This window comes from Zonotrichia leucophrys, chromosome 1A (genome assembly GCF_028769735.1).
Source record: "Zonotrichia leucophrys gambelii isolate GWCS_2022_RI chromosome 1A, RI_Zleu_2.0, whole genome shotgun sequence".
Classification (NCBI taxonomy): domain Eukaryota; kingdom Metazoa; phylum Chordata; class Aves; order Passeriformes; family Passerellidae; genus Zonotrichia; species Zonotrichia leucophrys.
Genome location: NC_088170.1, coordinates 65,923,968 through 65,947,911, shown reverse-complemented (window position 1 = coordinate 65,947,911; position 23,944 = coordinate 65,923,968). Strand labels below are relative to the sequence as shown.

General features: G+C 42.4%; 1 protein-coding gene across 4 annotated transcripts in view; it reads left to right on the top strand.

The window, feature by feature from the left end:
- The window catches only part of CAMK1D (calcium/calmodulin dependent protein kinase ID), a 218,390-nt gene that overhangs the window by 58,065 nt on the left and 136,381 nt on the right, over positions 1–23,944 (top strand). Inside the window, exon 1 of one of the 4 annotated variants that reach the window (XM_064703025.1) lies at positions 5,917–5,984. The exons of the other annotated variants lie outside the window; for them this stretch is intronic. The gene's annotated coding sequence lies outside the window, so the exon portion shown is untranslated. Of the gene's footprint in view, positions 1–5,916; positions 5,985–23,944 lie in introns of those variants that run through there. 4 annotated transcript variants of the gene reach the window in all.

The following is a 23,944-nucleotide window of genomic DNA, read 5'->3' as shown; positions in this document are numbered from 1 at the left end:
GGTATTTCTGGGGGCTTGGCTGCCCTGGGTGCTCTGCTAATTCTGACACAGCACAGCCTGTTTGAGATAAGGATTTGAGGAAGCTGAATGTTCATTCTTGCACTTCTGTGCTCTGTAGGACTGTAGAAAATAAAAAGGGTCACCAGATGCCAGGCTGACACTGAATTTTCTTGCTTATCCATGGCCGAGAGAAGCTCACATACAGACTGTGTATCTGCAGTTGCTGCTCTTGAAACTGATCTTGACTTTTTCAGTATCTAGATTGTGCTTTTCTGCCTGTAAACCTGTTCAGTCCTGGACAAGCTGCTGCTTGTTAGGAAAGGAAAGAAAAGGAGACACCTCTGTCTCAGTTTCTGCAGACATTCTTAATGTTTTCATCATGTTTTTGTCATTGTTAACAGATATATGTTGGTGTTCATTAATCCATGAATATTCATTGATTGATTTCCCCTGATCTGTGCTTCTGTCTGTCCATGAGTGTGAAAGGAAGACCAGGATTAGACTAACCACCCAATTTTTTTTTTTTTTTTTTTTTGAGGAAATTTGGTACCATGGGGTGAGTCCACTTTGGTGCTCCCAGATCTTTAATGAGGCCTTGCTTTGGAGGATGGGCTGTGGTGGCACAGGGCTTTGTGCATATTTCATGCAGCTTGTGAGAGTTCTGAGTTGTGCTGTTATCTCCCTTCCTGTTTTTATCTTCCCTCCACTGACTTTCAGTATTGCATGCTTTGAAATAGTTGTTATTACATAATCTAAAGAAGGAGAAAAAAATATAAATAAAATGTGACCTTTATTGCCCTTAAGACATTTTGGAGCTCCTGAAAAAGTCTAATTGCTGCCAGGGATGATACCATGCCTCATGGAGACAGGCAGGAAATGTAATTTTGCATACATAAATAATAGGTAAATGCTCATTTTCATGCTCAACAGGTGACTCATGGGAGTCATGGCCCTGGAAACTCTGACATACCCAGTCAGCTCAACAGAAAGTTGTTGGATATTGGCAAAAATAGGGTTAGTGATGGTGAACATGGTTTAAGACTTGCAGTGGGACTTTGGATTTTCCTTCCAAATTTTTCAACATCATACAAGCTAACTCAAACTAATTTCAAAAGCAGACTGAAGCCAAAACCTGTGAGGAAATTGGTGTTAAGGCAAGGTTGGGGGACACTCTGTGAGTACAGTTTGCTATTAGTTTGTTTACAAATTTTGTGTAAATTGATCACATTTGGGTTTATGTTGAATTAGCAGCATCTATCCAGAAAGAAAAACTGTTGAGCAGCTAAAACAACTTGAGTCAGGCAGACCAGGGCATCTTTCCTATGTAATGAAACCACGTGTCATGAGGAATTTGACCCGGGAGAGTTTATTTTACATCTTTCTTTGGTCGGCTCCGGAGCCGCGTTCTCTGAGCTGGGAGATGTGCGGAAGTGTCACAGGGAAAGATAACTCGCTTCAAAATTAATTACAGTGAGATAAGGGTTGTGAAATAGAGCTGTTCCTGTTGGAGCTGTCAGCATCTCCCTTGTGCTTCTTCGGTGTCGTGTTGCCTTTTGTGGATGCTGCTGGCATTCCCAGTTATTAATCCCTCTTTGTCACTCATTGCATCTGCACAGGGTGTGGAGGAATCTCAGTGCACCCAGTGACGTTGAGATTCGAAATTTCTGTGCCAATAATGTCCATGTTTTCTCCTTTTGTGGATGCCAGTGGCATTCGCTGTTGTTAATCCCTCTTTGTCACTCATTGCATCTGCACAGGGTGTGGAGGAATCTCAGTGCACCCAGTGACGCTGAGATTTGAAATTTCTGTGCCAATAATGTCAATCTTTTCTCCTTTTGTGGATGCCAGTGACATTCCCAGTTATTAATCCCCCTTTGTCACTCATTGCATCTGCACAGGGTGTGGAGGAACCTCTGTGTACCCAGTGATGCTGAGATTTGGAATGTCTGTGCCATAATGTGAATGTTTTCTCCTTTTGTGGATCCCAGGGACATTCCCTGATATTAATCCTACTTTGTCACTCATGCCATCTACACAGGGTGTGAAGGAACCTCTGTGTACCCTGTGATGTCGAGATTTGGAATTTCTGTGCCATCATGTGAATGTTTTCTCCTTTTGGCCTTTTACTGGAAAATGTTTGTGACCTGATGTGTTCTGAATCCAATCTGGTAATTTCTCTGAACACTGTGATAAATCCAGACAGTTTCTCACAGATCAGAAAGTGGTCACCCAATAGGCCTTGCTGGCTTTAATACTTCTGAAGGAGTGTTTTGGAAGAGTTATTTGTCTGAAGTGACTTCTCAATTGCTTCCACATAGGCAGCTGGTTTGGAAGTAGTTACTGAAAGTAATGGGGTTGTGGGAAGAACAATACTTCAATCTCACAGGTTTGGAAGTTACATAATTTCAATGGCTTGATGAGTCTGTCACCTATTAACAGTTATTGAATGACTTAAAGAAATAATGTGCTGAGAAAGTTAAAGGCTAAAAAGATGAAATTGGTGTCTATTACTATTTTTATTGAGTAGCCCCAACATCTCAGGCAGGAACCTGCCTTCTCTCCTAATGGGACTCACTGTCCCTACCATATCTAGGATTTAATATGGGATATTTGGTCTATCTCTGCCTCTGTTTTTTTCATCAGTTAAATGTAAAAATATTTGCCCTCTTTTGCAAAACACTTTGAGATTTAAGGAAAAAAATATAGGAAATGAAAGTACTATTAATTATGGTTATTTTATTTAGTGTTTTATTGATTTAGTGTCATCTTACTGTCAGTGTCAAAGATTCTCAGGGAGGTTTCATAGAAATTCAGTATCTCCAAGAGAAAGAAAATTCACAGAGAATGAAGAAGTCAGAAAGAGAAAAAGGCCTCAGAGATTGGATCTCATTAAAGGAGATGGTAGAAAAGAGTCTTAGACATCTTTCAAAATGTAAATCATACTTAGAGGACACATCTAAAGCTAATGCAATTAGGCATAATGTGAGATTAATGTACTTGTTTCAAATTATCCTATAATCAACCCTTTAACAAAAGCACTCAGTCCAAACTGGATAAATGATGAAGGAGAAAGTACTTGAAGTGAGTGAAGAGTAATAATAGTTTTGTTGTGGTTTAATCCTGCTAGCAGCTGATCCCCATGCAGCCATTCTCTCATGCCCTGCAACAGGATGGGGGAGACAATTTGAAAGAGTAAAAGTGGGAAAATTTGTGGATTGAGCTCAAGATAGTTCCATAGGTAAAATAAAGCTGAGCATGTGAGCAAGGCTCCCCCCTCCTTCCAGGGGAGGAACAGCAGATTCCCCATCCCTTATTCCATACCATTTACATCATGCTCAGGTACCACCCTATCCAATTCAATCTCTTTAACCATAAAACACAAGTGTCATTTCTCTAGTCTATGGACTATCCCTGTAGGATATCCATAGAATTCCCATAAAATGTGTACAAAATGCCCATCAAATGTCTGTTGAGTTCATTTGGTTCCTGACTTTGGGCTCCCTCTGGAATGGTGTTCACTTGGGACAGGAGAGATGATTTGTTGTGTGAAACTTTTGAGCACCAAAGCCAGCTCAGGTCAGGTTGCTTCTTGTAAGGCTTCTCCAAGGCTATAGTAATTCATTTAACTACTCAAATCATGGCTTACAACAATTTAAAATTATTTCCATTCAGCCTCCAACCCTGGTGCCTTTGGGCCAGGGTTTGACACTGTAATGAACTCTTCCCTTTGCTCCTGCTCTGGCTTGCCCTTATCCACACTCTGATGTCCCTGAGGCTGTATCTGCTCCATGTGGAACCTTATCTATGAGCCACAGCCTCTCCCAGGGGTGTACCTTGTCTTGGTTTGAAAAGACAAGTGTCTGCTAAGGAAGGCAGGAGCTTCTCTTGAAATGGAAAACGCAAACATCCTCCCTCTGAACTATTATAATTTTGAACTTAAGGCGTTCTCAGTCAAAGATACTGGAATAGGAATAACAGTTCTTTACTAGGAAAATAAAAAATATAAATGCTATAGTACAAAGAAAAAACCACTGACAGAGTCAGAACAGGACCTGACACTCTGTGTGTCAGGTTGTTGGTAGCTGTCCCATAAAATGGTGGCTGCAGCCCTCCTGCAGTGCCAGCTGTGGTTCTGTTGGAGCAGTGCTCCTGTACAAGGGTGGAGTTTTCCTCTGAAGGTTCAGTGCTGCCAAATCCCAGATTATATCCAGGTAGGAATGCTTGGCTCCTCCCCCTGGGCGGAGCATGTCCCAGTGGCATGATGGAATTTTATCAGCCATGCAGTGGCCCTCAATGGCCCATTCAGAGAAGATATCTCCCAGAGGGAGGATTGGTTGTGGAAGAGATAAAGAAAACTGCCCAATGAACAGAAGATAACTGCCCCAGCTCTAACAGATGGCAATAGAACACACACACACCCCCAGTCACATCTTGCAACCTAAGACAACTGTTGTAGTGCAGACTTACCCACAGCCACAGTCACCTTGAGGTGCACCTGCTCCCCATGGGCCACAGCCATGGCACGGACATAACTGAGCTGAACCTGCTCTGCTGTGGACACAATCCTGGCTGCAAACACTTTGGGGTGTGCTGCTCCCACTGGAGCTCACACTGGACAGGGGTCCCAGCCCCGATCTCAGGGTTCCAGCCTGTCCAGTGGAGCTGCACAGAAGCACAGAAGCCATCTGCCAGCCTGGTTGCAGTGCTGTTGCTGTTATCAGGATGTTCCCAGGCACAGCAGAGTGAGATAATATGACACACGGTGGGACAGCACACAGGCAAAGCAAAAAGCACTCACTAACGAGCACCAGACTCAAATATCCAGTGAAGGAAACAAGCCCCATGGCAAGCACAGAGAGCCTGCCAATTAATAGCTAATCAGCAGTAACAGCTATAAATTCAATCTCACATGTTTTAATCAAATCTGTTGTTATCTTGAACTCTTTGAGCCCCTGTTGGGCATGAGAAAGGACTGTCATGGTTTAACTCCACTGACAACCCAGCTCCATGCAGCTCATCTTGCCCCTGTGGAATGGAGGGGAAAATTGGAAAAGAAATGTTGAGAAAACTCTCAAGTTGAACTAAAGACAGTTCAATGGGTAAAGCAAAAGCTGCACACACAAGCAAAACAAAACTAGGAATTCATTCATTGCTTCCCACGGGCAGGTGTTCAGCCATCCCCAAGAGAACAGGCCTCCATCACATGGAACAGTGATTTGGGAAGACAAACACCATCATTCCAAATGACCCCTATTCTTCCTTCTTCCCCCAGATTTATGAAGTGAACATTACTGTGTTTGGTCTGGGAGATCCCTTGGGTCACTTGGGGTCAGTTCTCCTGGCTGTGTTCCCTCCCAGCTCCTTGTGCAGCCCCAGACTCCTCCTTGGTGGGGTGAGGAGCAGAAAAGGCCTTGGCCTTGTGTAAGCCCTGCCCAGCAATAAAGTATAATCAATGCTGTTTCTAAGACAAATCCAAAACACAGCCCCATGTACAATACTCTGAAGAAAATTAACTCAGCCCCAACTAAAACCAGCACAAGTTTCCACTTCTACTGGACTCCAGACAACACAATCTTTGTTGGGTGTCCCATGTTTAAGATGCAAGAACTGAGGCAGGGGTGAAAAAATTTGGTTTTCCTCTGTGTCAGTGCTGGTGTCTGCATAGGGTGAGCATCACTTGGGCTCTTTCCTAGGGTTTGGAAGAGAGGACGTGCCAAGATACAAATCATGCTACCATCCTTCACTGTAGGGGATACAATATAAGGAAATAAAAGTAGTATAGAAAGTAATCTTACTCCCTAAAGAGTTGCAGCTGGGTTAATTATTAAAGATTAGGAGCAGGCCTGATGTTAACAGGCTGCAGCTGTACCCAGTAAGAACAGTGTTATAAAAGAGTGGATTGGTGGGAACTGGAGTACGTTGGTGCTGTGAGGACAAGGAAGAGTCAGTACTCACAGGAGATGCCTGTGAGAAACATCAAGAAGGTACAAAGCTCTAGCAATATGGAACCCTTGCAATGTAATGACTATGAAACTGTTGTAATATAATGACAACGCCTCACCACCTGTTGGCATTGAGCATATTGTCAAATGGGCAGAGAGTGATCCTATTTGATGAGGTTTACATTTTTCCTTTATATTTATCCAGTTGTGATTTGGATGTGATTGAGTTTCAGTTATTAAAGTATATGTAATTTTGCCAAATCTGGGCAGTTGCAACTCCTCTGTGAAGTAGGATGCAATAAATTTTTCATTGTAATCAAGTAGAGGAGATGTGAATATGATTACATTTGGCAAGCACTAGCCTTGCTGCTATAGACTCATATATATAATATAATATATACACACAGATGTTATAAATAATGAATTTGTAAAATGCCTTTCTGCTCTTGTGGCTAAGGAACAGCCTCAATTTCAGGTATTTCAAGTTACTTTAAGGGAAGAGTGGCCTCTGAAATTAGACTTCCATTAAATGTGACACAAGAAGTGTTTTTTACTGGGAGTATTGCTCTTACTAGCCTTACAAAAAAAAGGAGGGGGGGGGAAGGGGTTTTGAGGGTAAATGTCCTGCACAAATATTTCTGTGTTCTGCTGATTTGATGAGTTGTTATTTGAGTGATATGCTGAAATCATCTTATTATACTGATGGCTTTACATTTTTTCTGGGCTTACAGTTGATTGTTTGATTGCACTGATTCTGTACACTGGATGGAAGAACAGCAGAATCAATTTTATTCCAAATGTGGCTGCTCCTAGCAGCTTTTCTTTTTTTTTTTTTTTTCCAGTTTTAAGGTTGTGTAATACTGGATATGAAGACTGAGTGCATTAACTGGATTTCAGTTTGACCAAGTACTTAAATACATTGTTTTCCTTTTGCCTTTTGGTATATGGCTTTGAATTCTTATGAATTACTGGTCTCCTCAGCAGTCTTGTTGTAAGATATCAATTTACATTTAGCATCATTTAGATATCAATTTAATTTCAGCAAGGTCCTGACACCTTGCTGAAATTAAGGCAGGAAAAAGTAAGAATAGGAGCAGGAGGATGATATTACCTTGTGCCTTGGTTAGAGGATCTGGTATACAAGACATACCTGAGTCTACTAAGAATGATTCCAAAAAGAATTCAAAAATTTGCTTTAGAAGTTAATTGAGCTCTTTATTCATCTAAACAAAGATAGACCTAGAGGGCTTGCTGAGCATTTTTCAGAAATGTGCAAAGAATAACAGAGGATTCTTTGATCTGTCAGATATGTGTCCTGGAAAATTTCCCCAAGATACACTATGTGCACTCTCACATGTGAATTTGGGTTTTGGATATCATGGGCATGTTAAAATCAGAGCAGACATAGCCTGCAGTGAACACCTGTAGTTCTTTACTCTGCTCATATTAGATGTTATTTCTGATTCTGGTTAATTATTTAATCTGTCTATTTGAATCAAGGCAAATGGGTTTAGGAAGCTGTGCTACCTGCTGTAATTTTTCAGAGATGTAAAAGGAAGCAGTAGTTTCCACCTGCCAACTGAACAATGTGATTTTCCTGATCTTTTCACATTTACTGAGAAGTAACTAATTATATCACTCACTACATATTAATATTTGTAACATCATGTTTATCCCTCTGCATTTGAGAGCAATGATTCTTAACAGGAAGAAGGGAATCATGTAATTGAGGATAAGCTAGCACACTGATTTTGAATTGGCCTTTGGTTGAATGCTTTTTGCATTATATTTAATAAAACTTATTTACTCTAAAAATGGCTTATGAAATTAACTCAGGCCAAATTCATCCCTCAGCTGTTGTAGGGCTGTATAGTTAATTGACCAGCACATGGGTTGTAGCTTCCAGTGAGCTTTAGATCACAGAATGACAGAATCAATTAGGTTGGAAATGACCTCTGAGCCCATCAAGTCTGATCACCACCTTGTCAGCCAGACCATGAGTGTCATGTCCAGAGTCTTTCCTTAGACACCTCCAGGGATGGTCACTCCACCACCTCCCTGGGCGGCCTGTTCCAAGGTCTGGGATTTCCATGAACAAATTCTTGCTCATATCCAACCTAAACCTTCCCTGGCACAGCTGAGGCCGTGTCCTCTCACCCTGTGGTTGATTGCCTGGGAGCAGAGTCCGATCCCCAGTGGGCTGCGCCCTCCTGTCAGGGAACTGAAAGGAGTGATAAGGTCACCCCTGAGCCTCCTTTTCTCCAGGATAACCAGCCCAGCTTCCTCAGCTGCTCCTCACAGCACATGTGCTCCAGATCCTTGCCCAGCTCCGTTGCCCTTTCCCAAGCTCCAATGGAATCCTGCCTTGCAGCTCCCCTGTACTTTCATGTATCTTTTCTGATCTGTTTCCATACTAACGATCTTGTCTTCTTCTTTACTATAAACACACTTAAAAAATCATCAATTATTATTTCTTCAGCTATTAACTCAACTTTGCTTACAAGCAAGCTGTCCAACCCCTCCATACTCTCCCCCTAGGAAGGTAACAGTGGCTGTGCTCTGGGGAAATGATCTTTGAGGGACTGTCAGCTCCACAGGAGCACTCACATTTCTGAGAATACAACCCAGTGTAACTCGTTCTTCCCTATGGGTTTGTTTGTTTGCTGATAGGTTTGCTTTTTTTTCTCCAAAGTGCAGGCTGTGTGGCAGGGAAGGATGGGTCAGCAGCTCAACAATGCCGGAGCACCAGGGTAGCTATAGATCCAATGGTTTCAGGAACCCACGTCTTAAGAGAGGAACCCACTTGCCGCGGCAAAAAGTCCAATATGGACCACACTGGACAAATTCAGACCAGCCTTTTTTGTTTATTAGTACATCAGCCTCAGAACATTGTTAGATGTTAACAGCATGCTGGCCTAAAGGAAAATGTCCCCGAAGGTGGGGTAAAACGGAATGACATAAAACCATCTCAGTTTAGATTTCAACCAATCACACCAAAACAAGACATATTGACAAGCTTTCCATCCAATCTTATAAAACATACGTAAGAGTAGTTAAAACAAAGACTGGTTCATAAAAGACAAAGAACAGAGCTCTATTCACAGTAACCTTCTAAAGATATACATTAAATAAACTTGTTGCCATCCTAAAGCCACATCTACAGAGTCCTATTGTTATTTGTCACGTCTACTGCTTGGGAAACTTTTCTGCTTGCTTGGGAAACTTTTCTACTGTAACAGAACTTCGGGCCCCATCCTGAGGCCTAAATACTCTTTTTTAACCATTTCCTAAAAACCCTCTAACTTTATGGATTCCCACAAACAAGGACAAACCCTTTGAGCAGCAGCCTTGGGCCAGGGTGTGCCCCGTAGCTGGTTTGAGTTTTTAGCCACTGTGCCCATTCACAGCAGGGGCTGTGTCACAGACAGCTTTTATGAAAAATCCTTTCCTTAGGATTTTTCCTCCTGAGAAGCTGAGAGGCCTCAGGAACAAAATGTAAACATTGATAATCTGCTGCTGTGGAATGCAACAGGTGGATCTGGGATTGGTCTCATGTGGTTGTTTCTAATTAATGGCCAATCACAGTCAGGTGTCCGGACTGTCTCGGTCAGTCACAAGCCTTTGTTATCATTCTTTTTCTATTCTTAGCTGGCCTTCTGATGAAATCCTTTCTTCTATTATTTTAGTATAGTTTTAATCTAATATATATATCATAAAATAATAAATCAAGCCTTCTGAAACAAGGAATCAGATCCTCGTCTCTTCCCTCATTCTGGGGCCCCTGTGAACATGGTCACAGGGCGGTTCCTAGGAAGGGTGAGGAATGAGACTGCAACATTTGCATTTCACCCCTTGGAGAACCTCCTTGAAGCACAGAAACAAAGGAAGAAATGATGTTCACTCATAAATACAGCAGCGAGCATCAGCCTCATCTAAATGCTCTGTGGTTCAGGAGGTGCCTATTTCATATGAATTTCTTCATTGGTATTGTTTTCTGTCGTGATGTGCTGTGTTATTTCTGCTGCCACAGCACCCAGAAAACAGAGCTCCTCATGCAGATTGAGTGCATTAAAGCAGATGAGATTTATGCCCCAGGTGCAATGAGGCAGGGCTGCCCTGTGTCACCTGGGTGAGCAGCAGTGCTGCCATCCCTTTGCAGCCTGAGCATACACAAAAATCTCTGCTCAGATGGGGTCACAGCTTAAGATCGACCACAAACATGTAAAATGTCATGCATATTACCTTAATTTCTAGTGTATGTATCCTCTCCCTTATGTAGAGTTCTCTTGGAGTTAAAGACTTTTTCTGATTATGAACATCAATTATCTCCCCAGCTTCAGTGAGCAGCTTTGATTTAGACCTAAGGGTCTGTTCTTATAACTAATCAAAGCTTTTAATAACATTAGCTATAGTGACACCCTTGTAACTTTGCTAAAAATTGCCTAACACCTGTCAAGAAATTTGTTTATTAACTTGAACAGTGACAGGATTTATCCAGTTGGTAGCCAGTCATTCTCTAAAGAATAATTTTATTTTGGAAGCCTACTCATTTTAAAAATATTTAATGTTTGCATGTTTTTCTCTGTCATTTGTGAGTGACTACACATTCTGGTCTACAGAAAAACCAATTTGGAAGGTCCTTATTTTACAGTGGGTGCAATTAAAATGAGAGGACCAGACATAATGAGAGATGACAACAGGCTGTGGAGGGTTATGGAGGGAGATGGCACAAGAAGAGGTGTTCATTCATTCTTGAGAGGGCATTTTTTAACAAATAGTACAATTTGTGTTATGCTGAAGTCTGGATTAGGAACATCTACTTGCAGTCAGTGATGGTATCAAGTGGACCAAATGCATATGAGCATATATATTAACAAGATATAACAACTGGGTGAAAAATCAAATTAAATTGAGTTTTTGACTGTGCAGCCTTTAGGATTCTTGAGGGGAAGATGATTCTGTCCATGCCAGTCTAGTCTGTGCACCCCAGAGGATAGATGCACTTTCTGGGGCCTTTCTGGAAGGCTGCTGCCTCCTGATTCAGAGAAGCAGACCTCTCCAACACCCAGCAATCACATCATGTTCATTCCAGGGATTAATTGTCTTCGTTCAGTAACAGCCACATTTGCAGTTTGCTCTGTGAGCCACCTCCTGGGAGAAACCTCACTCTGTATCTTCACCCTTTTTGTCGTACTGTTGAGGTTTTAAGCATCTCCTGGAGAAGCTGTGTGTTTGTAGGAGGCCTGAGGTGCTTGAGCTCTGGTTTTGGGTGAGCCCTCCAGGTTTGACCAATGCTCCCTGAAGGTGCCGTGGCAGAACCTGTGCTGTGTTTGGTGGGATAGTCTTGGTGGAGCTGTGTCTCCATTTGTGGGGGTGAACATGGTAAAGCTGGCCTGAGGTTCCCACTGATTCACTCAGTCAATTCTCACTTGATTTTTTTATCAAAATTTGAAGTCAAAATATTTAAGAGAATAGTTTTATCTCTTTAAAGCCCCTACTATTAGTAGGTAGAACAAGATCCTGAAAGGCTTTTACTGTATCTGAATAATTCTCTAAAGATGTGACATGTAGCCTGGCCCAGGGAAGCACAGCCCTCAGCTGTTGAAAACAGTGCAGTTTATTTATTTTCTACCTGCAATCATCTTCATACCCACAACTCACATAAGTGATTTAATGAGTGTGGCCCAAAGTTTCTCAAATCAGAGTAAACAAAACGATTTTTGAAGTTTTCTCTCCTGCGTCAGGTTTGCAGCAAAAAGGAAGAAATGAATTTCTGTCCTGCGTGTCTGAGGTTTTAGCCCTGGTTACACAGCTGGAGTCAGGTTTGGCACAAGCAGTAATTGGATGTCTTCATGGGCATTGCTCAGGATGCACCATGGAGCTCTTCTGGAATAAACTGCACTGCAATGTATATTTTAATACCTTTACCTTTCAGTTTGGTATTGAAAACAATATATCAAGTTGAAAGGCAATAAAAACCTTTGTGTAAATATGCCCCAGAGGTAGGTTGATTGAACTGTATTTTTTTTTTTATTCCTGGAGTCTTGTGGGAAAAGTCTTTGTTGGAGAAATGGTGCACTGCTGGATTTTATAATATTCTAAAAGAACTTCTAACAAAGAAAGAGGTGTGGACTCAGGGAGGGGAGGGTGTTGGGTTCTTTTTAGTTTCAGTTCATCTCAGGTTCTGCATTTTAACTGCACAGTTTTTTGTAAGAGGTTTTTATAAAGATTCCTGACCAATTCATGTTAGCTTTCATGAATGTCTGTTTTTGCTAATGCCCAGCATCTTTGTAACTCTTCTCACCAGTGTGTTCAATGCTTGTGACAAACTCACACCTTTATTCTATAGAGCCAGAATTTCAGCACACTCTTCAAATATTGATTAAGAACTGAGTACCAGCACTGTGGTTTTGCTCGTTTTATACCAATCTAATAACTGAGAAATTATAGCCCTTCAAAAAATGTGGGTGTTGCCTATTTTTTTCTATGATATGAGTTTCTACTGGCTTTGGTCATGGGCACACTTAGACTAAGGTTGTGGCCAGTAGGGATAGAAGGGTAGAGGGATTTCATCAGCATCATCTGCAGTGCTCTGGTTTGCCATCAGCCAGGGTCCCCAAGTGAAAAGGGAAGGAAAAAGAAACAGGTTTTGAGCTCTGGACATTTTGTACTTACATGTTGGTTATAAGGACCTGCAGCATAAAAGAAATTCAGATGCTAAATCTAAAGCTGTAGAGAAGCCAAGTCTCAGAGTTAAAACCCAAGAAATCATCCAGTCTTCCTGGAATCATAAAAATCTCTCTAAAAATAATGAGATTATATAAAAATTTCAGTTGGGTTCTTGGTTTTGAGCCTTTGGGGTATATGAGGGCCATGCAGACAAACTGTTCCCTATAAGCCTGAAGGCTAACAGATGCCAAAATAAAACAAAATAAAAATGAGAGCTGAGACACAGCATTACTCATGTCTTTACAAAGTCAGACTTTTCAAAAAAAAGCCCACAAGTACCCAAAGGCTCAGGACAAACTTCAGACACTTGGCAATATCATTTCTGCAAGTATAGGAGAAGCAGAGTGTGAAGTTCTCTAGAAATTGATGGTGAGCTTAGGTTGTCTGGACTGAAATGTGCAAAAAGAAAACCAAGGGCGTTATTAATGTTATGAAAATGAGTTCCCTACAATTTTTTTTGTTCTTAAATATATGGTTTAAGGTGCCATTTGGAGCTCAGGAAAGAAAATTTATTTTATTTTTGACAATATATCCTTTTCAACTTGACAGTACCCTTTTCAATAATTCAATGTGATCAGTGAGAAATAAAAAAGGAGCTGTAGTGAGTCAACTTTGCAGCTCAGCAATGAGTGAGTGGCACTACAGCCTCAACACAGGTAATAAAAGGGAGAAAGAAAGATCAGGGCAGAGAGCCTGAAAATGAATAAACCAGCTGAAAATTTCTTTAGTGACAGACTTATGGAGCAAAGAGAGTCATATTATCTCTCTTTCTTGTTTAGCATGATGAAATTATGCCTTGAAAGTAGCTGGGGAAAAAAAATTCATCATCTAGAGCATTGTACTTGCCTCTTGGATTTACTTTAATTTTTCTTTGGCAAATTTTCCTGTGGGAAAAATGGGCACCAAAGTTCATTTGACCCATGTTCTACTTGGGTTTCTTTTCTGTTCTAAATGTGTCCTTTCTACTTTCTTCTTCATAAAATAAGGGCAAACAGCACGTGACCTCAGTTGTTGGTATGAAATATGACAGGATAAGCATTGGTAACAAAACAAGAAACTCCCCCTTTTTCCCTTCCAGGCACCAGAAAAAGCTCGCAACTTCATGCAAACCTTATATTTTAGGATTATCTTTAATTAGGATGTACCGGACTTAGAGGTTTTAACTGCAGATTCTCATAATTCACTAAACTGATCAAAGGGGAGGTTTTTACCAGTAAATCTGTGTCTGCTGGGCCCATCTCTAATCACACACAAAAAGAGGAAAAATAAGAAGGCCTTTTCTCTCTACTTGCCAAGCATGGATCAGTGTGGGAACTTGAACCCACCAGCTGCCAGAAGTAGGAACTTTGCTCTGAATCTTTAATTCAGGGAAAACCCTTTGGTTTTTTGTTGTGTTTTTGGTTTTTGTTGTGTCACATTCCAGGGAAGGTTTATGGGGCTGTCAGATCCTGGCTGAGCCTGTAAGTCCTGCCAACATGGAAGTATTTTTGGTTGATGCTGGAGCTTCCCACCCTAAATGCTTAATAGCTCTCCTGCTGATGTTTTGCATCAGAGCTGGGGACTGGAGGTGGTCATGAGGAAATGAGAAAACTGCTTTTCTGTGACAGGCAGTGTTTCTGTGGCTCTCTCTGCCGTGCGGGACATGCTCTCTACTAAGCATTTTAGCACATCTTGCTCACAAACAGAACCTGGGACGAATTGAAGTGGGCTCAGCCGAGGAGATGCGGTGCTGTGGGGATGATGGTGCTGCTGAAATCCTCCTGCCAGCTGGGGGTGTCATCAGCACTTGGGTTTGGGGGAGACCCTCACGGTTTGCACCCACTTGGAAATGCAGGCAGGAGGCACATGGGGGTTAAAGTCATCCTGAGTAATTGTCAGTGTCATATTTTCTGAAAAATCCCTTCACCAAGGTTTCTTCTCCTGGAAAGAAGAGAAGCCTCAGCTTCTCCTGTGTTTGGTGCTCTAGAATGTGGTCTGGAGATTGTTTATCCAAACATGTGAATTGTTTTAACTTAATGACCAATCACCATCAGCTGTGTTGGACTCTGAGGAGTCAGTCACAAGTTTGTATTATTCATTCTTGTTAAACCTTCTGTCTGTATCCTTCGCTTTCTTGAATATAGTTCTAGTATAGTATTCTTTATTATAATATAAATATCATAAAATAATAAATCAGCCTTCTGAGAAGATAGAGTCAAATTCTCATCTCTCGCCTTGTCCTGGAAACACAAACTCAACAAACAATGAACTGATGGAGGCAGAAATTTGGAGTTATGTCTCCGAATAAGTTTAGAGAGTCCCTTCACTTTTCACTGAGGTCACATAGTTGGTAGAAATCCTGGCTGGAATAGAGCTTGCTGACATTATCAGTGATTTAAAATGATAATGCTGACTGATTTTTTCTGGGAATAATTGCAGGTGCTTTCTTTAAAGCAGGATGGAGAAGCAGTGTCCCTGGTGGGACTGACAGTGTGCTCAGGGGGAATGAAAGGCTGTAGAGCGTCCCACACTTTTTCCCCTGGAATAATGTTAGACATTGGCAGGGATAAGAACAACCCAAGGGGTTTCAAAGGATAGAAGGCCCCATCTTGAAGGAATAAGCCAATATTTAAGTAATGAGTTAGCACAAAGCTGTCCCAGGGCTGGTGTGCTCTGTTACAGCCCTATGGCAGTGCTCTGACACCTTCCTGTAACAGACATAAACCACTGTCACAGCACTTGCTGGACTAGATCCACCTTTTTGATGGATATTTTATATATTGAGCACCAGAAAAATCTGTTGAGAAGGCAGAAAGGGAAAAGAGGGAGATCATCAGCTGGTATAAAGCAGAACAAGTCCATTAACATCAATGGCATGCAGCTGGCAGCAGCTGAGGCACTTCTTTGGCTTTTCCCTGCAGAGCTGCAGTGTGCTGCTTGTCTGAGAGCTGGCAGGACATGGAAACCCCTGCCAAGTCGTGTGTGTGAGAAAATGTCTCATCTGTGTGCAAGGGGCCATTGCTTGGGTGGGCACACAGTGATCCCAGTGCACCCTGGCACCCAGGAACCTCTGAATCACTGATCCTGAGAGATCAAGAGAGCGAATTGAGAATATCTCCATATTTTCTCCTTTTTGATGCTTTTCATGCAGGCATTGTTACAAGCTGGGAGGCATTTTGCTAGAGCTGCCCTTTGGTCTGACCCAGTGTGGTGGGTCTCCTCCTTCACACAGACAGGAGATTGAGGGTCTGTAATTTCCACAGTAGGCAGACAAAAGAGAGAGCACTGACCCCACCTTATCTCTCTTGCTCAGTTTATCTTTTGTGGCTGTGTGTGTAAGCACCACAGTGCTCCCCTTGCAGGGTGAGTGCACCTTGAGGGATCTCCATTCAGGCAGGAGCACAAACCCTTTGCAGAGCTGCTCACTGCACGGAGCATTTAGAGATAAACACAAAAAAAGAAGGGCTGGAAACCTGCAGAGTAGGGGCTGCTTCGTGGCTGTGCTTGTGCAGTTAAAGGGTGAGAAGCCCAGGCTGAGGTTTTTGGGGCTGAGCAGCATCATCTCGAGGGGATGTTGCCCAGCCTGGCTGGTGTGAGGGCCTGGAGCTGGGCACACAGAGCTGGGCTGAGCCACCAGCAAATCTAATGTGGTGCCACTGGGAAGCAGAGAGCAGGAAAGCTGAAATGTGGGGCTGTTTGTTAATGCTCCCTTGGAGCCCCTGCTGGAACATGGTGGGTCTGTGCAGGCACTGTGGGGTGCACCTATGAGTTCAACAATAATGCTAAAACAGGCAAATCAATTAAAATATTAACTTAAAAAACAATGCTCCCTTGAAGCCCCTGCTGGAAAATATGGTGGGTCCGTGCAGGCAGTGTGGGGTGCACCTGTGACTTCAACAATAACACTAAAACAGGTAAATCAATTAAAATATTCACTAAATAAACATTCTAATACTACATCCCTTACATTAAACAACTTCTTAACAAATATCAAAAATATTAAACATACAGCTTAACAAAACAATAAATTTTCTTGTATTAACCCACAAACATAAATGTAAAATTTTTAATAAAATGTGTTACATAAATTTATCGAATGACTCAAAATCTATTTATAAAATAAGCAACTTTAAAAAGATATCAAAAATAAAAATGAATAATAAAATTTCACTAAACAATTCATTTAGTATATATAATTTAACACCATAATTTAGAAAATCTTACAACAAAATTATACATTATAAATATAGTGATGATAATAATAATATCTACTTCAATATATAAAACAAATAACTAGGGGGGAGTGGAAGGTTGTCCATGCCACAGTAATATCCATAATCTTGGAGTCAGAGATGTTGGGACCTAAAGCAGTCTGCCTTGTGCCTGGCACTGTTCCCTGGTGCTCCTCATGTTGCTCCCCGTGTTGCCCCAGGGCTGATGCAGGAGGAGCAGTGTCAGCCCAGGGAAAGGAGGCTCCTTCACCCAGCTCTGGCTGCAGCCCCTGCTGGGACTTTGCCTGTGGCAGACTGGGATGGCTGATGGGCAAATCCTGTTTATTTGTGTCCATGGCCTGGACCAAGGATGATCCGTGCAGCTCCTCCTTTCCCATTTCCCCAGTCCCTGCTCCTGGCACCTGCCCTCTTCTCATGTTTTTATGTCACTTGGGATCAACTGTGTAAAGGACAAGATTGCCTGAAAGCATCATTGTTGATGATTTGGTATGAGGTGATTTTTCCTCCTGCACAACCCTTTTTTTTCATAATTCAAAACTAGCTCAGATATCTCTGCAGGTGCTGTGCTGATGATACACAAGAGGGACCAAATGTGCTCTTGCTTAGTTGGACTGACTATTCAGAGAGAATGGTGGGAAAAATCAACACATTCCAAATTTAATTATTTATTTTCTTTTATTTTTCTCATCCTGAAGATGTTATTCAGGACGCAAAGAATGAGCAGGTTGGTGGAATAAGAAGATGTTTTTACAGACGCTTTTTGCAGAGCTGCGCTTGAAGTGTTTTGTTTGGATTTTTAAATGTCAAGGCAGTCCTACTGTTTAATTGAGATTTAAATATGAAATAGGTTCCCAAACAGGCACAGACTGTGCAATGTCATGTCCAATATTAAACCTGGCACTTGGCTACCTCTGCCCTTCCATTTAAACAGCTCAGAATTGAGCACGTGTACAATTTGGAAGGGCTGCACTAAGGGGATGCCTGCATTCCCTCATCTTCTCTCTTTGTTAAGTACTTAATTATTTTTGTTGCCTTCTTACCTATTCATAAGTGGGAACTGCTCTGTGTCTGATGTGGGTAATTTCTCATTGTATTGTGCTTCCAAATTGACATTTATAAATTAAACAGTGGTGTAACATCCCAGAGAGCACCACTGTGGCACAATTAGGGATGTAATTGCATGGAGTCACCTGGGAGGCAGCTGGGATGGGGAAAGCACTGCAGATATTACAGATGGGGGTGACAGAGAGGCAGAAAATGTGCAGAAAACTCACCCAGACTTTCCCATTAAAATTGTGCTTTACCCTGGGGAGGGAGGGTGGAAAAGGCATTTGAGAGCTGAGTGCAGGCTCTGCTTTCACTGAGCTCAGATGGATTTTCTCTTTAACTTCACCCCGAGCCACATATTGATTCCTAATGTAGAAATTGTAATGCCTTGTGCTAGGGATGGAAAAAACACTGGAAAGAGCAATTAATTTCTCTCCTCCTGCATGCTGAGCCCTGTTACAGGTTTGTGGGTCCCTGAAGACCCATGGTGCCACCTCACCTCCTCCCAGGTGGGATGCTCTCCCAAATGATGTTGCACAGGTAAAACCAAGCCAGACAGGAGCTTGGAGAACTTGGGCAAGGAAACCATCTGCTCCCTAAGCTCTCTGGAGTTGTGTTTACTTCTGCTTTGGTCACATGGCTTGGCTTGGAGCCACCTTTCAGATGTGATTATCATCCTAATTGGCCCTAATGAGAGCTACACATGCAGAGGAAAGGGGATAGTGAGTGTTCCATCCCCAACCCTGTCCTACCTCCAAATTACAAGTAATAGGAAAAAAGATGTGTCTTTTTTTATGTGTGTGTGTGTGTGTGATCTGCAGTGCTGTTGCTTTCATCATAACTTTCAGCCTCTGAATATGCTTAACATGGGATTTTTTAGCTTCTTTAGGCAAATAAGGCTGGAAAAAAAATTGTGGGGGATATTGGGTGAGTTTTTTCCTTTCCTGAATTGGAGTTAAGACTAAACAGGTGATTCTGGGTGCATCAGGCATCCTGCTGGTGCCTGCTCCAATGTCACCCTTGTGCTAGCAGCACTCCAGTCCTGCCCTGGGAAGGGCAAACTGTTCTGTGTGAATCCCTGCCCTGTGTTTGCAGCTCCCTGGCAGAGCTGCTGCTCCTCAGGGACCAATCTCAGCTCCTTGAGAGTTTCAGCAGTGACTGGGTTGAATCTATGAAATTTGTTTCTTATTGGGTAAACAGCTCGTGGTAACGTGCCAGGGACTGCTGACACTGTGTTTGGACAAGTGACCTCCTGGAGAAGGGCTCCTCAGCAGCTTTATGATTAACATTTTAATGGCATGCTATCAGGGAACAAATACCCGGAAAAACCCCATGAGTTAAACTGCTCCCGTGGCTGGAACTGGCCCTGCATGGTTGCTAGGTGTGCTGGAGGCTGTCCAGGGGCAGCTGAGGCACAAGAGGTTCCCTTGGAGCTCATTGAGGTCCTTTTCTGTCACTGGGAAGGGAGAGAACTGTTTGCATGGTTGTACCTCGTCTGTGTCTGCCTAACTGGATAAATGGCACTCTGGACCATTTATTAGTCCGGACTGTTGTGATTTATTGGATGATGCTTGGAGGGATGCCTCTGGTTTATGGGAGCTGCATCCTGTCTTGGAGCTGGGATTAACCAGGGCAAGGCACAGCCTGGGCTGTGCTGGAGCTGTCAGAATAAACCCTGAGCTGCCCTACTATGCTGGGGGAAAATGAGGTGCCATCCTTCACGTTTAATGGCCATTTTTGGGAGCAGACGTGTTCTCTAGGCATATGGAAAACCTTTCACCCTGTGTGTGTGTGTATGCCAAGGTGGGTAAGTGTGAAAATGGACATGGCAGAGCTCAAGCTGGGGGAGAGGAGTTGACCTCCCTAAACAACATTCCTGGTAAAAGCAGGAGAAGCAAATGGGTAGCTTTCTAAGGGTTCCTTCCCATCCTTATGGCAGTAAAATTCAGTCTGGTTTCTATTGCCAAGAAGCTTTGAAAAGCTTTGAATTGACTCTGTCCTTTGCTGATGTGACTCAGCATAGCATAAATCAGTATGGCTTCATCAGCACAGTAACTCAGATAAGTACAAGGGAAGGACCTGGCCCACAGATAACATGGAAATAATATAGAAAGCCAGGGATGAATAATTTCAGAATATAGATGTAGTCATGGTAGTAGTAATAATAATAATATTTTCCCTAGTGGGAGAAAAATAGACCTTTCGTGGTTGTTGTGCCTGGAGCTATTAAATATGGATGAGGCAGATGAAATGCTGCTTCTCCTATTACACAGAAATGAATAAACAGTAATTCTCAATCACTATATGCATCTCAGGCTTAAAAAAACCCACAAAGACAAGTTAAATATGAACACCTGCTAACATTCACTTGTGCCACTCTGAGGCTCTGTCAACAAAGAGAAAAGGTTTGCTGCTTTATACAGACTCTGATGGCGACCCAGCCAAAGGATATTTACCCTGCTAAAGTTGGGAAAATCAGTTCAATGCCAGACATGGGGGTTCAATAAACAAATTCACTGCTCAACTCACTGGGTTGATAATTCTGTTTGTTTGCTGCAGCTTTAGCAGAGTGTGATGTAGAAAGCAAAAAACACTCCTGCAATTTTAAATTTTCATGGCCAAGATGGGGGGAAATGATGCCAGCCTTTTAGTGGATCTCTTTTCTGGGGAAGAACTGAGCTTTAGTCCTGTCACAGATGATAAAAGTGTGGGGACAGCAGCCTGTTATACAGAAGGTGTAGGGAGTAGAGGCTGTGTGTGATCTGGCAGCATGGGAAGACATTCTCCCAGTTCAGCAATGGGTGATGGCCTGGGGAGACCTGGGGTTAATCTGCTTTATGACCTTCCTTGCCCTAATTCCCATGTATTTCATATGTGTGACAGCACTGCCTGCCTAATCCCATGGGGGAGTTGTAAGGGTAAGTGCATGAGAAATTGTGAGGGTTTGGGCTATTCTAGCTGCAGGGATGCAAAGGCAGATTGATGTATGGCATTTAAACCTTGGGATGTGAACTTTAGCTTAACTAGCTGCTCTGATCCCACAAGGAAGAGATGACTGCTCTATGCAGTGGTAATGAAAGGCCCATCACTTAGAGCAAAGATAAAGGAAGACAGGAGCTCTGTTTATTCCACTGGAGATCAGAGACTCTTTCCTCCATGTATTTTTGATGCAGCTTTCCAAACTCCATTTTCCCTGGACATCTTGTGGTAATTCTCTGCTAATCCTCTGAAGTCAGAGGTTGTCTTTATTACTACATGTCTGATGTACTACTAGATGACTGGGTTGCTTAGGTGAAAATGCAGTCGTTGGAATGAGGCAGTATTTTACATGCACTTTTCCTTGTTTTTTTGCCATGACTTAACCCTCAGGAAGTTCCTGTCTGCCTCAGGATTGCTTCACTGTCCATGCATTTTGCATTTATGCCCATGAGCTGCTGTTTGCTGCTGCTCTGCTGCATTGATCGACCACAAGAACAGCTGCACTGGATCAGAGCAAAAATGCAGCTCATGCAGTGCCCTGTCCCTGCAGACCTTGTCTAGGGAGGAATGTACAGGTCAGCATTTAGAAATAATGCCGTTATAATACCTAGGGGTATTATGGTTGCTAGAGGTATTATAGTACCTAGGGGGTACTCCCCTGGCATTTTATGAGACGTGTGCAGGCATTTTCTGACACTCCAATGGTGCCTTTAGTGGTCTGGGATGGATTTCATAACCAGTATTTATCTACCTGTTTCCTGAATCCTTGCTAATGGCTGCTCTGTCCCATGGAAAGAAGCTGGATGAAGTGTTTTGAGGTGTGTCCTTGCTGCCTGCCCCCATGTGCTGTCACCTCATCCTTGCCTTACAAGGGACACCTTCCCTGCTCCACTCCCAGCTTTATTCTGCCCCCCTCAGTTTTCCTTTCTGGGCTGCAAATTCTCAGTTGATTCTGTAATCCCTCATAATGTCACTGTTCCATCATTTTGACCATCACTGTCCCCTCCCTGGTGCCATGTCCTGAGGTGAGGAGAAGGATCCCAACAACACAAAGCCTTCAGGCTGCTTCCTTGGTGGCCCCTAACACTGGATATTAAATGGATTCACCATTTATTCCACGCTGTTTTCTGTCTTTTAACCACTTCTTTGTTCTTGCAAGAAGTTTCCCCTATCCCCTGACAGCTCATTTGCTCAGAGATCCTTGAGGCACCCCACTGAAATCTGAAAAAAACCACATCAACAGCATTTTCCCATCTGCATAGTTGTTGACCCTTCCAGAGCATTCCAGTGCATTTATGAAGCCTGGATTTCCTTCCCTAAATCCTCAGTCTATCAGGCTGTTCAAAGTGTTCAGTAATTGTCTTTGGTGGGAGGGATATTCTTCACTAGAGTTTTTACTGACCTGCTGATGTCAGTTTTGCTAATCTGGAGTAGTAGGTAACTCCTGACTTATTTCTTTGCATCCCTTTTCTAAAGTTACATTATGTTAGCTGCCTTCTAAATTTTGGGTACACATAAAACTTTAAGAAGGAGACTTCAGCATGTGTTTAGTTTCATGCCCTAGAATGAAAGTTTGGTTTCATTCTCCTAGAATGGTTGGGTCAGTCCAGTCCATGACCCTTTTTACCAGCCTTGTAAAGAAGGTTTCCAGTGTAAAAACCTTCCCAAACCTCCCTGCAATGATCATACATGACAAAACCCGTGATTTTTTTGTGATATTCATGTGAGTTTATTTCTGCTACATCTGTAGTTGGTTTCATCCTGGTCCATCAGTTATCAGGGTTCTCACATGTGCAGAATAAATCTTTATTGGGTTCCCTTCCTGGTGCAACTGTTCTTTAGGTGCTTTTCCCCACCCTTTCAAGTTCTTTTATTTTACCCACCGGAACTTGAAATCCATTTTTGCTTCCTCATTTGGACACACAATTTCTGGGTTTGAGGATGTTATCTTACTTCTCACAGTTTCTCTTGCCCAGCTGCTTAGCCTGCCAGACTTCTCTGTTTCAAGAATTTCTTTTCCTGGGGCATAGATTTGGTCTGTGTTTCCAGCATCAATATTTTCAAACAGTGCTTATGTTTCCTGCAAGTTTTAGCTCTCCTGGTTCTGTCTCCCAGGACCTTCTCACTTCTTGTTTTGACAACTTTATTCATTTTTACAGGTATTCCTTTAAAATTACACACACCACTGAAGATTTAACACAGTGTAAAAGTGTAACACAGCTTTCTTTCCTAAGAATTCTGGGTTTGTCTCATGTCTCCTACTATAGGTTGAAAGTTTCTTGACATGGAGAGTGAGGGGGAATCCAGTTCTTGCACACTCCTTTTGCTGACTGTTTCTGCCTCTAGTTGTAGTTTAAAAACCATTATGTGACATGGGAAAGCAGTTGGTTACTTAACATATTTAAAATATCTTTCACTGGAGAGTTATGGGATGAAATTATCAAGCATCAAATTGAGAACAAACAAAGAAGAATGCTTTATCATATAATTTGTACTTCATTGTGCTTAATTCTGCAGGAGACTGAAATTGAAAGTGTAAATGGGTTGGAGAAAATGAATTACAGAGATTAGTGCAGGACAGGTAGCTGAGACAGCTATTACCTGAACAGAAATCCCTTTCCTGGATCTCTGACTGCTGGAGGATAAACAGGGTGGGTGGAAGTCTTGTGCTACATGAGCTCCATTTCTTAAGTTCTTTGTTAAAATTAAATTCCTACCCCTGGAAGAAAGCAAAACTTTTCCCCAAGGAAGCAGCATGTTTTTTTGCTATTCCAACAATTTCACACACATCCTTTTGGCTGGTCATGGGCTCAAAGGTTATTTTTCTATATTTTTAATGGGCTCAAAGGTTATTTCTTCATGGTGAACCTCCCCCTATGATCATAGTGGGCAGAGATGCTGTCTCATTTTGATTTATTCCTAAATTCCAGGGATCAACTTGTGCCCTTGCTGTCAGCATTGAGTGTCCAACCCATCCTCCCCTTCAAGCCCTTTCAATGACAATAAACAGAAGCTCCCCAGGAAGCTAAATTTCTG